Source organism: Genypterus blacodes, unplaced genomic scaffold, assembly GCF_046128005.1.
Source record: "Genypterus blacodes isolate CSIRO-AG114 ecotype Tasmania unplaced genomic scaffold, CSIRO-AGI_Gbla_v1 ptg000156l_1, whole genome shotgun sequence".
Taxonomy (NCBI): Eukaryota; Metazoa; Chordata; class Actinopteri; order Ophidiiformes; family Ophidiidae; genus Genypterus; species Genypterus blacodes.
The window spans coordinates 10032501-10050216 of record NW_027466957.1 but is presented as its reverse complement, the minus strand read 5'-3'; the positions used below and the strand labels follow the sequence as shown (position 1 = coordinate 10050216).

General features: G+C 47.9%; 1 protein-coding gene across 1 annotated transcript in view; it reads right to left on the bottom strand.

Annotated features, from left to right (window-relative positions):
* Window positions 1–531: 531 nt before the first annotated feature.
* LOC143012927 (ERC protein 2-like) overlaps window positions 532–17716 on the bottom strand; it is a 122517-nt gene continuing 105332 nt past the window's right edge. The window contains exon 19 of the mRNA XM_076166269.1: window positions 532–1517. The gene's annotated coding sequence lies outside the window, so the exon portion shown is untranslated. The remainder of the gene's footprint in view (window positions 1518–17716) is intronic.

Genomic DNA, 17716 nt, shown 5'->3' with positions numbered 1-17716 from the left:
TTGCCATTAGTGGCGGTGAAACTATAATCTTGTGAAAATACCCATTGTTACACTCAAATTTACCAATAACATGGCAGAAAGTTGGAGTTTGCGTTATTTTCAGTGCGATAAAGCACGCGTTCCATTTCTTGTGAAAACAACCTTTATTCAAACAACAGAAACAAGCTGACCACGGCAAAACACGTCGGGAGAGAACGCCGTTATCCCACACGTTCAGTCATGGCAGTCACAGAGCACACACACACACACACACACACTCACAGGCACGCGCACACACACTACAAAAACTGTACATAATAAGTAAGGAGCGAATGGAAACACACTTGAATCAAACACAACACAGCTGTACATCATCACCACCGCAGCAGCTCGGTACAGTGACAAAAAGTCACATGACACAGCGCTTTGAAATACAAGTCACTTCATTATCCACAATACGGAATCAATAAATAGATAACCAAATAATACGCCGTTCATCTGCATAACACGTCACACACACACACACAGCTGTTACAACTCCAGAAAGAGGAAGAGTGGCACTCAAAACTGTTTTGGATGATGAAAACCAAACAGAATATGATATCGGCTCGTTAAACAAATGCACAGCAGGCGAAAGGAACACAAGGAGGGATTGAATAAACACGCCGCTCTTACAGTAAGCTGCCTGGGTTCTCCTTTCTTAATTGGAGTTCAGATTTTTGGGAAGTTGTAAATCGATCTTCAAGCCGTTTGTGTACGTGTGTGTGTGTGTGGGGGGGGGGGGGGGGCATCTTGATCCCACGTTGGTCATTTCTTGTTGATTTCTTTTGAGTCACTTGGAGAGAGTCAAATAAACGTGTAATTGGGTGCAGATTGGTGAGCGATTCCGGATACGGCCCCATCCCGGCGATTTGTTTCCGCGGACAGGGACGGTACCTTTGGCACGGCATATGGAGAAGGTCTCTGCGGATTGCGGGATTACGAGCTCCGTGTTCCGACATTCACAAATCTCTGAACATTTAGCTGCAGAAGTAAACACGTAATCATGCCATCGTGAATGGGAGCAGGATTGGCACGGTGGGGTTCGCGCCCGGTTCCAACGTCTTAGTGTAGCCGTAGTAGTGGTGGTGCGGAGTGGTGGAGTGATTGTCAGTTGAGGTGGAGCCAGAGCTCTGTAGCACCGCAGCGCTGTAAAACAAATCCAGCTCCCCGTCTATTGGAAACAGCCAGGGAAATAAAGGCAGGAGGAGCGTGTGCCAATACCTTGCAGCTCTCCGCTGAGGAGCGTTGCTCGTCTGACGGGGCATTCGTGCACAATGGACAGACATCCTCAGCGGGTCATGGCGTTATTGAAAGCGGACGAGACTCGGCGCTCCGTGTAATCTCTCGCGAGGGTTTTGGGATTGACGAACACACGCGGCGGATGTCTGTTCACATCTGCATCTGGCGGCAGTGGTGGAGCTCAGCCGGGAGAGATAAGACATCCGCGCTTGTGGTCGGAGCTCTCGGGGCATCTTGGTGCGTGGCCCAACAAGCAGCTGCGGAGAGAAACAGGAAAGCCATTAGTGCCAGAGGTCAAGTACAAAGCATGAGAAAAAGAGGAGCATGTGAAGTGACGCTCCATCTTTTCAGCATCAAACAATCGCATCCTTTTGGCTCGGGATGCGGCTGTAAAAGATTTTGTTGCTTCCTCATTAATGGAGAACAGCAGCTACAGTCGACATGGATTGATGTTGTTTACAACCGATTGCAACAGTGACCCATTTTTACGACGACTCAACAAACCAGTCCCGCGGTCTTACACGTGCTTTCACATTCCAAACACATATTCTATTTGCCAAACTATGGCTAAATCTGCTGCCTCCTCCCTCTCCCTCCTAGCGCGTGACCCCTGTCGAGATGGTGAGCGGGAGATCAAATGCTCACACAGGCTTTTGACAGGGTCACGAGTAAGGAGGAAGACGGAGGGAGAAGAAGACAGTTTTGGCCATATTCCTCCTGAAAATGCACGTTTGGAATGTAATGAGATAACGGATAACAGGGCAGCGGAGAAGTTATGTTGTGGAGTATGTTGCGAAAGTGGAGTAGGTTCATTAACATCCACTGGAATCTACCGGAATCCACTCCACAATAAAACAATTGAAATAATAAAACTATTTATGTAGGACAACAAATGGAGTTCAAAGTACTTTACAACACATGTTAAACAAAGAGGAGATTTGAAGATAATAAAGATGATTACAGCTACATTTTGAGGCAAATGATCGTAGTTTCCCCATTATCTCTGTACAAATGACATCACACGGTGTCATTGTTTGGTAATGCAAAGAGGGAACTCAGTCACTCAGGCCCAGCATGGATATTTTTGACCATTCTGTCCCCCTGTCCGCCTGGCGAACCTCCAGACTTCCTTAAGAATGCCTTAAACACAACTGGCAGCAGCCCAAACATCAAGTGCTCATTTATAACAAACTGGGAATGTGTCTATTATTCAGGCCGCACAGCAGCCGGCAACAAACACGTCTTTCCTGAGGGTAAAGTTGGGTAGGGGGGTGGGGGGAGGAAGCAGTGATGTATGTCTAGCGAGCTGGGGGCGCCTCATTGGCTGAGCAAACAGGCCTCAAAATAACCACCAATCACCGAAGACGTTATCATCAGTCATTCAGGGACGGAGGACGCGGTGAGAGAACTTTAATGCAAACTTGTTTGTACGCAGGTGGAGAAGAGACGGAAAGCAAAAGCTGATACAGAGAAAGTGGTGTGGTTTCTGCCTCCCGCCTGTGACCTGACGGAGGTGGATTGAAGGAGGATTAACCCTTTTTCCGTGGTATCATCAGTGGTAGTGCATGTTGTGTGTAAAGGGAAACGTCAAACGGTATGGAATGTGTCCAGATCTGCAGGGCCGGTCACACTCTTCCTGTCTCGCTCTCATTCTGCCTGCTGATTGGCTGCCCGGCAGAGGAGAACCATCCATTACGGCCGGCAGTAAATAAACAGCCACGGCAATTAAAGTGCCATCATTTGTTATGCAACACAGGGTGTGTGTGTGTGTGCGTGCACGAGCATGTAAGCCCGCTGATGTGAAGGGCGTGTGTGTGTGCAAATCTGTGCGTGTTTGTGCTGGTGTGTACAAACTGGTGAGTGTAGATGTGTGTATGTGTCGGACGCCATTCTCAGGTTTCTTGGCCGTCGTCTGCAATTTAATTAATGATTTGGGGGCCAGAGAATCAACAAATAGAGCCCCTGGCCGGCATAATGGAGAGCAGGGTCTGCCTGTGGATGTGCTCCTCTTTCTTTTCTGTCAACACCTCCGCCACCGCCGCACAACAGACGCATTCACCGCACAAAACTCAAACGTGAAGCCTGCGTTGGTGTTTTTAACGAGGAAGTGTGTGTCGCTGTGTAGTCCCAGACGTGTCGTGCGTACCGGCCTGTGGTTATTTTACATGTCAGCGTGTTGTGACAAAGTGTTAAACCTGTGTGGAATTTAACGTCCCTCGCCTTAAGTGCTGCGTTTGTGGCAAGGCTCATGTTAAAGCAGCCCAGCGGAGGAGTTACAGCAGGATTCAAGGAGAACTTTCAGGGCAACAACACGTCTCACAAAGATGAATCAGACACTTTAATGCTTTGTTTGTCTCATCTACCATCTACTGCTGCTTACTGTTCCAAATGTCACGTTTACTCTGATTTTCAGGACGATCATACTCCTACTTCTTCGCCTCTGTCGCCTTCTTTTTATCGCTAAATAAACTACTGCCAAAACCGACTCTTTTGCGCCCCCCACTGGCCTGGAGTGGCACATAAACAACTGCGGTTGTGTGTATTGCTCAATCAATGAGTGTTCTCGATTTTGTTATGTTGCGGTTTCCTGTTATGAGTATTCTTTATCCTCTCTCCTCTCACAGCCGGGGTCAGGTTCATCATTTTCTGCATCCTCAGCTGCGAAGAAGCCAACTCGATATTAAATTCTTACTCTAAATCCATAAAGAGACATTTGTACTGTCACGCTAGTTTAGAAAAAATGTTAATATAATCGAGAGGCAGAACAAAAGCATCAAACCGTTTCTATCTCGTGAATTACGCTGCGCTCAAGACATTTTTTAATAAGCAGATTTGCTTCGGAAACAACTGGAATTATCCCCCAGTTTTGTTTGACTGTTTCATTAAATTCCACGTCCCAATGGATATTTTTACAGTGTGGGAACAGTGTGTGATGTAAAACAGACCTGCAGACGACTCGTTACGCTCTGTACACAAGAAGACATTTGACACAAGATAGTTAACACGCATGCGAGTTTGCATTTATCAAACAGAGCCTGGTGATATTCAGCAGTCTTGCGAGGGCGAGCAGGGGTGGTAAAGTGCACCATAATACCCAAATCCTGAGCCCACTCCCAGAGCGATGATAAGGCTGTAACATTAACACTCCGCACTCGTCTGCTTCACTTAAAGTCGCTTTCCTATTACCCTTCACCGTATCCATTGCACTGCTTATCAAAATAAAAGCACAGAGGACAAAAATCAGCACTCAGGCAACTGTCTGGTGTTTTTCTTGTTCAGCGTTACTGTTGCTTCTGCCGTCTTTTCCAACTCCGATGCAAATTCATGCTTATCGTACCTTGAAAGCGGCAAGAGATCACTTCCATCTCTCCCTCGCATCACTCTGCCAACATCCCCCTCCGACTCCACCATCAGTCATTCCTATCTTCCACTCCCTGTGAAGCCCTCATCCTCCGCTCCACTCCTCCGCTCTCAGTGTGCACGATGATGGGATCAGACAGGGTGAAGCCGTTCTCATATTAATACTGATTCGGCCTGCTCCTGGAGACAGGGAGATGATCGACTCATCAAACACTCTACGCTCTGAGGGAACTGTGGCTCGATCGAAGGGGAAAACCTGCTACACTCCCTGGTACGTGTCCCATCTTACCACTGTCCTATAGCTAATAAATACGTATAAAAACGACAAAAACCTGTGGAGCGGACTCGTCTGTCCCTGTACTGTGGGATTGGATATCAACACTGAGAGTCTGGATGCGAGTGGCCGAGCCCCCGTTCTTGTCTCTAAGTGGTACTAATATAAACTGCCTGTTAAATGGATCCTTGCAGAGTTTTTGGGGGACCACCAAAGTTAGCGCACTGCTCCTTCACTTGCAATTACGCTACAGTTGGTGTTCTTTCCCTCCTACGGAAGAAAAAAAAATAGAAACACACCAAATTCAATTATCCAGTACAAAGATTCGCCTCCCTCACTCGGCCCACGAGGAGAGATGTAAAATAAGCCATTCTGTGGTATGAAGGGTGCAGAAATTTAGGGTAAAACGCAGGGGACAGACGAGGCCACTTTCTCTCTGTTTCACCTAGATCACCTAAATACAAATGATATGGAATTAAAAAGATGCATAGCTATATGATCATATGGAAATCAGGGCCAGGGGAGAGTCAAGTTTAAGGATAAGAGGATTATTCTTTGATCAATACTTTGAGAAACTCGCCGTAGTTAAGGCATCCAGATCCTCAGAGTTAAAAGCAGCAAAAAAAAGAGACAACACAAGGATTAAACTTTGCATCGCTAAATATCACATTACAGGAAAACCTTGAATTTTCATCAACAACAACTGCACCATAAGCGTTCAAGTGAGCATCACATTTAAGATCTGCGCACACATGCACATCCAATCAGTCTGAAACCAAAGCCTTTTACAACCCCAGAAATATGGTCCACATCAAGCTGTCCCAAGAACACAGCACATGTCCTCTGCAACAATTGCTTCAAGAGCTCAAACTCTTTCTTACCAGCGTTTCTCCTTTTCCCCACTACTTTTTCTTTTTTTTCCCTGCCTGACTTTTACAACTTCCTCCTGGTTGGGGCTGCAGCTCTAACCCAAACAAAACTCCATTTTTTAGTTATTGGCCCTCATGGCATGTAATGGAGAATCAAGCTAATTATCCCTACAGCTGTTTTCACTTGCTTTTTATGTAAGCAATACCTGGCTGATCCAGAGAGCAACAGTGAGGCCCTTCTTAGCGCTCCAGGCCTCCAGGCCGGCTGGAATTAGAGAGCAAAATGCCAGGTTCAAACCCCACCACCCCCCCGCCTCCAAATACTGCCCGTACCCCTGCACCCACATCCCAGCACATAACCTGACCCTACCGGGACCAGCACCAAACACAGCCCCCTGTACTCCCACAGCTTCCATTTCCACTCCCTCACACACCTCTCAGGCTCCAGCCTTTGATGTTCAACAAAGCTGCCTCTTCAACAGCTCAGACGGATCTGTGCGACAAGCGCTCGCTCTCTCTCCACTAACGATTAATGAAGGAGGTGAGCCAGGGTGTGGCTGGGATTAAATTGGAACCATCTCCTGCTGTCATATTGGAAGGGAGAGAGAGAAAGAGAGAGAGAGAGAGGGAGAGGGAGAAAGTGCCATGAGACGAGGCAGGGGAAGAAAGACAGAGGGGGCAAATGCAGAGAGCGGTAGAGAGGGGGGTAAAGAGTAAAAGAAAACAATCCCTCACAGGCTAATTACATAATTTCCTTCATCTGAGCAAACACACGCTGGGTGAAAGCAAGCGTGAGCAAGCCTCACAGATGCCAAGCCAAGAGGTGCTGAGGAGAGCTACTAACACGGCCGACAAATGCTCATAGCAATAGACAGCCTGTGCCACAAAACCATTTACCCATTTCTCTGAGGCAACATTATCTTCACAGTTTTGTAGCTATTGAGGGATTCACATCCAAAACCTTCGTGTTCTCCCGAAATCCTGCTCGCTGCAGATAAACAATAGCCGGTGTTCTGTTTCTCTCTCTCACAACAGCTCATTCCACCCTCACTCTAGCCAGAAATCTGTTCAGCACAAACACCACTAGGTGGAGTTGACTGTTGGTGAAAAAAAATCTATCACATGTATCAAACTCATTAAACTCCCACGGAGAGCCAGCGTGCATCTGTAAGTGAATTAGAACCAGAGTATTGTTCACATGTGCCGCTCCTGCGCTTTCTTCTCGCGCATTGCTCCACGAGATGACATCTGGCTAGAAATCGGCAGAAAGGGGGGGAGAGAAAGAGAGAGAGAGAGGGAGACACTGGTAGCAATTTCATAACTTCTATTATTTCATCTGAATTACAGTGAAGACATTGCCAGATACAAAAAAATAAAAGCGTGGTCCCTCCCTCCATCTGTCTCCCTCTCCCTTTCTCTCTCTCTTTGTCTCTAATCCTGTGAGGAATGATGGAGGGCTCTCTGTGGAATGGCAGCAAGTTCCCTGAGTCCAGCCAAGATGTGCCAATGTACAACTGATATGGGAGGAATCTGTACTACCTGCTCCTATTAGATTTTTACACACACACCTGCATACACACACCCACACACTCTCTCTCTCTCACCGTGCACACAGACAAATATGTGTGCGTGCGGACTTTCGCATGTCACTTTCACGCGCGCACACACACATACACAAAAGTGCACATTTCCAAGGAGGGAGGGAGAAAAGTGTTTTTGGCAGGACATGCTCAAATATTCATTTATCACTTACAAGCCCTGAGGCGAAGAAGAAACTATGTTCATAAAAAGTGCATAATGTTCATGCAGGTCCAAAATACAGGTTTCAGCAACAACAATAAAAGGTGCGAGGAATTCTATCACTCCATTCCTGATTTTCTCTCTCCTCCTCCCCCTCTCTTCTCTCAGTGCTCAGACGTTCTTCTCTGACTAATCGCACTAATTTACTCCTTCAAGCCAATTCTGTATCATCACTGGATTCTTTCTCTTTTCTCCTGCCTCATGCTTAGACCTGTATAAGTGGCGGTGTTTATGTTATAAGAAATGTCTGAGGGCCTGCTATGTACACGTCTATGGATGTAACTGTACCTATTTCTCACATCATGAATGGTGCGGGACAGCCTGGTGAGCTTGTGTCCCATAACGCAGCCTTGACCTGGAGCTAAACCTGGAAGCAGAGCAGCCGAGGCCCATCAGAGCCCGAGCCACAGAGCCCTGAACACGCCTGCATCCTGACACCAGCACAGGCCCAGCCGGGCAGGGGAGACAAGTGAAACCTGAACCCACATTAAAGCACCTCCATCAGGTAGTAGATCAGGGGAGGCCTCCATGCTCTGGGTGTCTGCGGGGGTCCGGGCCTCTGAGGCCCTATCTGACTCCCATCTGGAAAGAGAATCTGAGGGTAGTCTGATGGTTCGATAAGAGGCCGTGCAGACTGACACGGTAACAGCCTCTCACCCCCATTCTCAAAACCTGCCAGGGGGGAGGGGGGAGGGGGAACGCGAGCTGAATTGCAGTGCACTCTCATGCAGGTATGAGAGGGAGGAGGAGGAGGGGAATCAAAAGACACACATTCATAGGAGGAAAAGCACGCGCACACATTTAAACTCTGGCTTTCTCTCACTATCTTTGTTCTAAGAGCACGGAAACATAGACACACGAGTGTGCATGTGCACGCGTGGGATGAAGAAGGAGCTCCTATTGACATGATGTCATAATTCTTACTTCTAGTTCATATGGGAGGAATCCTAGTTTCCATTAAGGAGATACAGAGTGGGTTGGAGTCAAGGTTTTGTTCCGGGAAGATGGAAAAAAGATGGAGAGCCAGCTGGTGAAAGCCCTACTCTGCACAAACAGCACTGTTATGGAAACAGATCTCAATCAGCACCACTAATTCTTTTTCGACTAGTATCCCCCCCTCACTCCCTTTTACCTGTGTGTGTGTGAGTGTGTGTGTGTGTGTGTGTGTGTGTGTGTACATGCCGCAACAAAAATGGAGGCAATACTGCTTCCACTAACTTCTTCCTCTAACTTCCATTGTTTTCCACGGTGCTGTAAACGTTCCTCCTTCTTACTGATGTGTTTTCAAGATGAGACCCGACTCCAGTGACCCACCAGGTCCTCCCTTCTGACCCGAGTGCTGTTTATAGGTAAAAGCTTAACACACACACCACGGACACACAGAAAAGGTGCAAACACACACGCACGTGCAGGTAAATAAGAAAAAAGCTAATTCCTCACATTCTGGATTTTTGGATGCAAGCCTCATACTGATAATGATCGAGTGGCGTTGACATGTGTGTGGATTTGCATTGGTTTGGTGATCATTTGAACTAGTAAAGCCGCCACATGTTATAGCTTCGGCTCCATCTCTGGTCAACACTTGTGTTCAGCTATTTATCCGTCCCATCTTGGAATCATCTCCAATGGAATGCCCGATCTTGTTTTGTGGTTTATTCTCTTTTGTATTGTCATTGCTCGGTCACTATTTCACTTTTTCTAACAAATGCAGTGTGACAAAGTGGGTTGTTAACTCAAAGTGTGTGTGCTGGCTCAGCTGTAGAGTGGTGGCTAATGCACGCTAAGTCCGGTCTCAGGAAGAACCAATCATGTTGTCGTCTGAATGTCTGTTTGGTGTTTTGAAGGTCAGCGTAGCCCCGGGACATGAGACATATAGGATATGAGGGAGTCGATGGTGGTCCTCTAGTCGTCTCTGTGGGGTCTGAAGCTAAACGTGAATACATCATGCAAACGGCTTCTTTTGAGGTCGCTAAATGTGAGAGGACTGCAGGTATGTATGTTGAAATACCCTTTATGTATTCAGTAATGAAATACATGCAATTCAGAGGGAGGAAAAGAAAACATTGGTGACTGACTGAGGTGGGATTTAAACATTCCTGGTTTGGCGAGATTCCTCAATGAAGCTCACATGTGTGTTTTTTGTGTGGTGAGTCCGATCGGCAAAAGGCACGCGGTATGGTGAGTGCGGGGAGGGGGTGCGGGGGAGGGAGAGTGTGAGAAAGATGGGGTGCTGGGACAGGCTATAGGGTCACTTGTCAGGAGAAGGAAGCAAACACACACACACACACACTTTCGCGAAAGTTATTCGAGCTAGTAAAATAGGCCTCTGGAGCACTGTAGCACCTAATGTCGTTTCGTTTTTTGACTCTGACTGGAACCAGTGACACTCTTCGCTCAAGGACCATCTTGAACCTTTAACAACCTTTATAACGCGCTGTTTTGAACACAGCTGAAGGCCCCCCTAGCTAAGCCTAAACGGAGACACTGCACGCTGTAAATAAGCGTCGTAGAATCTGACGGAGGTTTGGCTCAGGGGTACGGATAGAGAGTAAATAATCCTCATTAGTTTTGACACGGGGGTCTCGTGGCTTCGTGTTATTTACTGCTCAAGCCAGTCGTACCCGTTAAACAAGCACTGATAGAGCTATCCACGCTGACAGTGCTGAGGCTAACGCTTTGATGCAACAAAACACGGCGCCCTGGCTAGCACTAGCAGAGCGTAAAACTGTCTTTGATATGTTTATGAAAATCTCCTGACATGCCATTACAAGGTTGAGATGATTTCAAACTATCACAAAATAACTTGTGAAAGTGTGTGTGTGTGTGTGTGTGTGTGTGTGTGTGTGTGTGTGTGTGTGTGTGTGTGTGTGTGTGTGTGCGTGTGCCCGCTCTGTTCGTCTGGGTGGTGCTGGGAATGCTTTCGGCTTAAGGTTGAAAGAATTTAGGCCTCCCAAGCAAGGTCATGTGCTGATGTTTAGTCGGAGCTTTCTCAGGTCGCAGACTGCGACTCTGGACCGTCGCTCACATTACCCCACATCTCCCCCCCACCCCGTCTGCCGTAATGACAGGTGACAGCCATCTCGCTCCACTGACCCAGTTGAAGGAGAAGTCAACCCAAATAGCTGCTCGACGTGTCGCCGGCGGTAGATGTAGTAGTTGGTAGATTCAGATTTTGCACCACTTGTTGTTTTTTACATTAAACATAAAACACACACTAAACAAACACCACACACGCCAACCCTGAAGAATGCGTGTTTTTCGATTGAGACGCAATAGCTGTGAGCGGGATGGTGTTTCTATGGTAACACAAACCAGCTGAGTGCTGAATGTGCCCAGTGGTGGTTAAGCAAACAGGCCGTGGCTCACTAAGGTGCCCACTCGCTATACCAACTGCTTGGCTTGGCATCGGCGCGGCCTTCCTGCTTTCTGCTCACTAAATCTCCACGCAACGACAACTAACAACAACGCCACATTCAGATTTTCTTCCTCAATTCACTCATTTAAGAGCATTTATTCATCTTTTCTGCGTTCGCCTTCCTCTCCTCGCCCTTTCCACACGGCTCTGCTAACCAGTGCGTGTGTTACACGGATAGTGTTTCACACGGATAATTACAGCGCGTCTCTCTCCCCACCTGGCCACTGACACATGTTCGACAGCTCAGACAGCCACGCCCAACCACCTGTAAGAAATAACACACTAATGTCAGACTGTCACGGCGCAAAGAAAAGAGAGGGAGAGAGAGACTAAGTACTTCCCTTGTCTGCCCTGTTAGAGTAATAAAGATACAAACAGCCACACAGCTGAGGCTCGAGGTGTCATTTTCTCTTCTTGCTCCTGTCCATGATCCTCTTCAATTACACTCACACATACATGATCACACACATTCCCGGACAGAGACGAACAGGTAATAATCCCCGAAATGAAAGCCCTGTTTCGTGTGCATCATTGTACCAGGTCCAATTTCTCCTTAGACAGACTGTGTGATACAATGATAAATGAGAATAGCCTCCAGTGGTGTCCCGTTTAATTCCACACCTTCTTCCTCACAGCTGTGCTCTGCTAGCAGAATGGATCACCTTTGCCTGCGGACTCGCTCGGTATGAATGAAAACAGTGACTTCTGCGGAAAATACTGTAGCCTTTGATTTAAGACAGCAAAAGGTCCAGTGAGACAGAACAAGCGAGCACAGGAGACAGAAAGAGACGGAGAGAGAGACGGAGAGAGAGACGGAGAGAGGGAACGATGTTACAAAAAAATGTCTGTAATAACAGTGGTTAAGGCCTGCGCTCTTTCATTGAGTAAATTTGTCCGGGGCTATTTCACACTGTAGGAATCTCCTGTCAGCCAGATCAAAGGCTCGCACAGAGACGAGACACGTAGATCGCACGGCGAACAGGTGACAGCTCCCAACACACACAAGTATTTGCAAAGCACACACATGTCTTAAATGAACACACAGTGAGATCAGACGTGCGGAGAGTGACAGCTCCCTTTGTGTCGGGACGAGCCCGTGGGGATCTCCGCTCTCGGCGGGAGGGGAGGGGGGAAGGATCGCGCCGAGGATGCGGGAGAAAGCTTTACATCTATCATCCCGGCTTTGAAAACCACTTAAAGGGGAGTCGATACGGAACGCATGCACGCGCATGTCGATAATTGAGTGGGTACGACGAAGTACGGCCCTGACTTTACATGTACGATCGTGACATGCAGCGTCTGAGCGGAGAACATTGATGAGACTAACACATGTACAGTGGACGCTGAGCTAAGTATGGTATAGGAAGCATGTGGGACTGGACTGCAGTCTTATGATGGATAGATCTAATATAGAGCGAGCTGTATCCAGAGGGGGTGAACATAAGGCTATGTCATCACCGGCCCATCTCTCTCCATACCTTCCATCACTTTTCACTCCCTCCTATAAACAGCAGGATGGGGATACTGGAACTCCCCCGCACCAGGACACACAAACACACACACACACATACACACAGGAGAACATACGCCTTACACGTTTAACGGCACAAAGGCCGCAGATGTACAGACACACAGACATTGCACACAATAACATTTTCGCCAAAAAGAAAAGAAAAGAGAGAGAGAGAGAGAGAGAGAGAGAAATGAATCCCGGGTGGTCTCGGGCGAAGCGATGTTTCCACTTGAGAAAGTTCTGGTTTCGAAATCAAGCAAACCCAGATCACGCTGCAGTCGCGCACATTAACCATGACAGAAATGTGGCTATATCTTAATCCACACACACACAAACAGTAGATACAGTACAACAGCCCGACATGCCTTATATGCATACAGAGCAGCGTGGAGATGAGACGAGATGAATGATGGCTTCAGGTAGTTTATAGCATAGTAACCGTTCCTTCACTGCTCAGTCTCAGCCCATATCACGGTAACATGCCGTGTGTTTAACATGGGAAGGTCCCGCCTTAAACACGCCAATTACAACCAATAGCTTTTGCTGTTTTCATAGAATATGAGAAGATTACACAGCGCGATGACGAGCCAATTATGTCCTTCACTAAAGCACACCTCTGTACCAACAACTCTCTAATGATGATGGCTTAAACGCTTTCCACCAATGGAGCCCTTTCAGCTGCACCGAGAGTCACTCTCTCACACACACACACACACACACACACACAAACATGCTCCGCTAGTGTAGCAAAATACACACACACACACACACACACACACACACTCACACACACTCACACACACTCAGCCACAGTTGCTGACTGAGTCAAATTGAATCCTTGTGTTAAGTGTATAGTGCATCTCCCCACAGGACAAAGGGCTGTCTGTGAGTGTGTATGTGTGTGTTTGTGTTGTGTGTGTGTGTGTGTGTGTGTGTGTGTGTGTGTGTGTGTGTGTGTGTGTGTGTGTGTGTGTGTGTGTGTGTGTGCGTGTGTGAACATGTGCGTGCGTATGTGCGTGTTACCCCTATGGTCAAAATTTTGCAATCAGGTTGAGGATTGCTTCGTATTTGGACTAAGGGGGGGCGGGGGGGTGAAGACAGTGCAAGTAAATCACGAAAGAGAGAAAGAAACAGGAAGGAGAGAGAGAGAGAGAAACAGGAAGGAGAGAGAGAGAGAGAGAGAGAGAGAGAGAGAGAGAGAGCCAGCTTTGCTCCCACATCTTCCCCTGACATCCTCTCATCCCCTCATTCCTCCACACACACACCCCCTCTCTCTCCAGTCAAACCTGTGTCACCTCTGACCCAGGTCCAATTCACTACTGTCATTATGCAATTAACACCAATTAAGTCATTTGGCTGTAAGAATGTGTGTGTGTTTGTGTGTGTGTGTGTACGCGCGCACGATAGGGCAATTACAGCAGTACAAGGGAGCCTTTTGGAAGCACTGAGAGCGCCGCAATCAACCAATCAGCCTTCAGATGGCTTTGACATGAAAAGAGAGTGTGGCCCCCGCTAACCCCGGGGGTCAGCCCCAATTTACTCTATTTACCCACTCAGGAAAGACTCTCTGTGTGAGAGGAGGACGGAGACGGAGACAGAGAGGAGAGAGGGAGGGAGGGAGGGAGAGAGGAATGATGAATAGTGATGGAAATGTCTAACCTAGTGAGTGGAAGCTAAATAAAAAGGGGTGAGGTAAAGGGAGGGAGGGAGAGAGAGAGAGAAGGATGAGAAGCCTTGGGGTTGTCGGGCAGGTGAACTCTAGTGTGTGTGTGTGTGAGGGAGGGGGGGGGGGGATAAGGGGTTTAGCGCAGAGGGGATGTGGGGAGAGGCCTTCAGGTTGTGTTTGCAAAGCTAAAAGGCCAGCAGTTGGAGCCCATTTGCTAACAATTTCCCCTTGGAGAGTGGCTCTGCACATACACACACACACACACACACACACACACACACACTACACACACATTCCCCCTGCAGAGTGCTTCGAGAGCATACACCAGGAATGACGACTTGGCTGGTGCTGGTAAATGCTGAGATGCTCCATTACGATGGAGAAAAAAAACAAAAACTGGTTTCTTCTGCTAAACAAAAGCTTTTTAAAATGATGGAAACAACAGGACGGAGCGACTGAATCATTCTGCGTCTGTCAAACCTTTGGACGCAACTGTCGCACTTTTGCACATTTTGCATATTTCCGACAAATTCCATATACAAACGGACCGTGCTTACATTCCCCCGCTGACTCTTTTCCAAAGCACAGTGTAAATTTGGGGGATTCGTCTGAACTCCCGGAAGCCCCCGCTATCCTCCACTCCCCCGCCCGCCCCCCAGGAGTGTGAACGGCATCTTCGCCTTTGCTTTGCGCCCCAACATACAACGACGCAGCCACGTGGAGGAGGAGATTCGTCCCAATGGGGCATTAAAGGACGCAGCGACATCAAAGAGCGAGCTGCCAAAAACAACAGCAGAGTTCATGAGCTATTCTGACGCCAAATCAAATCCAGAGGACAAACAAGGGGAACACATGGATGTTATGAAATGGATAATGTGGCCGCGCTGGAAGAGTTTGCTCTGTGGGAGCCAACGCCAGCTAGCACAGCATCACCCGCCAGCAGAGCGGCTCACCAGAGCGTCTTTAAAACGCCACAACCGAACTCCTCTGCAAAACTGAAGCCACCCCAAACTGTGAGGGTTCTGGTGCCAGAGCGTGACCCAGTCAGGCTCCCCATGATCACACTGAACAACCTTCTTGGCTACAGAATGAAGGGCAAAGGCCGGAAAACTACCAGTGAAGAAGAAAAAAAAAAAGACGAAGTAAACACAGATGCTCTGCGTTTCCACTGCTCCTGGTCAATAATATCATATATCTGATGAGAGAGACACAGGTTATTTTATATTTATTGTGTGTGTGTGTGTGTGTGTCTGTGTGTGTGTGTGTGTGTGTGTGTGTGTGTGTGTTGTCCTGCTCTAGGGGTCTTAGCCGTGGTCGTGGTAATCAGGACCACATGACGCAGCCGCCACAGGAAGTCCTCCAGCGAAAGGACAGGAAGCAGGAACACGGGGACCACATCATTAGTCTCGCTAGTCCGAAACCCCCAACAGCCAATGGGAGTCTTTGACATGGCGGAAAGTGGGCATGGCCACTGGTGTGTCCCTACCAGCATGTGTGAGTGTGTGTGTGTGTGTGTGTGTGTGTGTGTGTGTGTGTGTGTGTGTGTGTGTGTGCATAGAGCCTGCAGGCTGCTATTAATGACTTATTTGTTTATTGAGTGTAATGAGTCCAGGTTGTGTGTGTTTAGGAGAGTCAGAGCTGAACTGTGCAGCAGGGTTGGGCCTAACGCCAGAATACCGGAGTTAAATAACTGCAACACACACACACACACACACACACACACACACACACACACACACACACACACACACACACACACACACAGAACTAAAAACAAACCAGAAACAAATGGTTCCACTATACATTATATAGATTCTCTTCTCTTCTTTGTGTGTTATGATGGTACACTGAGAGTGCAGTATCAAAAATGGTCTGTCCTGACACTCACACACACACACACACTCACACACACACACACCTTGAAAAAAAAAACCCCACCAGCCCTCCTACCGCAGTCTCACCGCCCCTTCCTCCTCTGTTCTGCAAAGCATCAAGACTAAAGAGGCTAATTTCTGTCGATAGCTTACAGGTGGCCGGTGCAAGGTGAACCACATCCACTACGCTGGCCTGACACACACACACACGTTTAGACACACACACTTATACACACACACACCAGAAAAACCCATGCCACTAAAACCCAAACCTTTTATAAACCCAATGCCAAACATCAAAGCGTGAAACACACCTTAACACACCTCAAAGGCACCAGAAACACACTCCTGCATATGTGTGAGTGCACACACACGCACATACACACACACTTAAACATCCAAAGTCAAACATATGCACGCTCGTAAACCTTAAAGCATGAAGGATTCCCAGCAAATGGTTTGAGGGTCAATCCCCGGCTCGGGACCGTCTCGCGTTTCCAAACAGAGGATAAATCGTCCGATGTTCTCATAAAAATTCTTGTAACTGCAGAGTTTCAACTTTTTAAATTTGTCCATTGTTGCTGCTGGAGAACAGGCTTATTCTGACTTATTCTGTTGTGTTTTGGCCGTGGGCATGGCGCGGCTGACAGCATGGATATGCTCGCCGCGAGGTGACGGTTTACGGTGTTGTTGTGTGCTTTGTGTAACCAGCTAACGCAATTTGCCCCCTGAAGCCCTGCGATTCACGCAAGCTTAGCTACATGTCATCTTCAATCTAAGGGTGCTGCGTCACAAACAACACAAGCAAAAAACACACGCACAAACACACACACACACACACATAGCCTTAATATGTAATTTCTCAGGTTGTTTGGGGACCTGGGCAGAAATAGAGATCGACCAAACGATAGAAGCCTCTGTCCTTTTGTTCCAACCACTAGAGGTCTGCGTGTGTGTGTGTGGGTGTGTGCGAGTTCTGCACATGTCGATTTGGACTCGCAGCTCTTTGAAGCCGTGCCCTCGCCTTCATTAAACGCAGTCCTCCAGCCTGGAACAGCTTTGTGAGAAATGTGTCGATAGCTCGCACAGACAAATGGGGCAGGCAGGCAGGCAGGCATGCGCACGTTAGCGGCGGCGAGGCCGCAGAGAAAAGAGAGAAAGAAAGAAAGCAAGAAAGGAGAAAAAGAAGAAGAGCTGCGCTACTTTGAAACCTGTGCCGCCGCGCAAAAGAGCGATAAAGATGAAAGCGGTTCAGACTCACAGTAAAAGGCTGGACGGCGACGAGCGTGCGCCTACGTGGGGCAGGGAGAGTGCGGCAAGCTAACTGCTACATGCCGCCCTTATCAGCTGCTATCTGATTGGATAGTGACCGCTAACTGCCACTTAACGGCTTAAAAGCGGATCTTCCGACAAAGAGGTTTGGCTTTGATCTCCTGCGGCAGAACACTGATAACAAAAAAAAAGGACGGGAAAGGAATTTAACGTTGGCGGAGGTGGCGGTATTATTACAAATACGTTGCGAGTGTGTGTTAGCCTGACCCGAAGTGAGCTGGAGAACTCTTATATTCACACACACACACGCACAGGTGAGAAACAAGAATGTTTGAGGGCAAATCCCAGACTGGGAGAGCGTGGAAGATTGAAAGGATATCAAAGGAAAAGAGGAGAAGAAGCAGTGAAAGTGA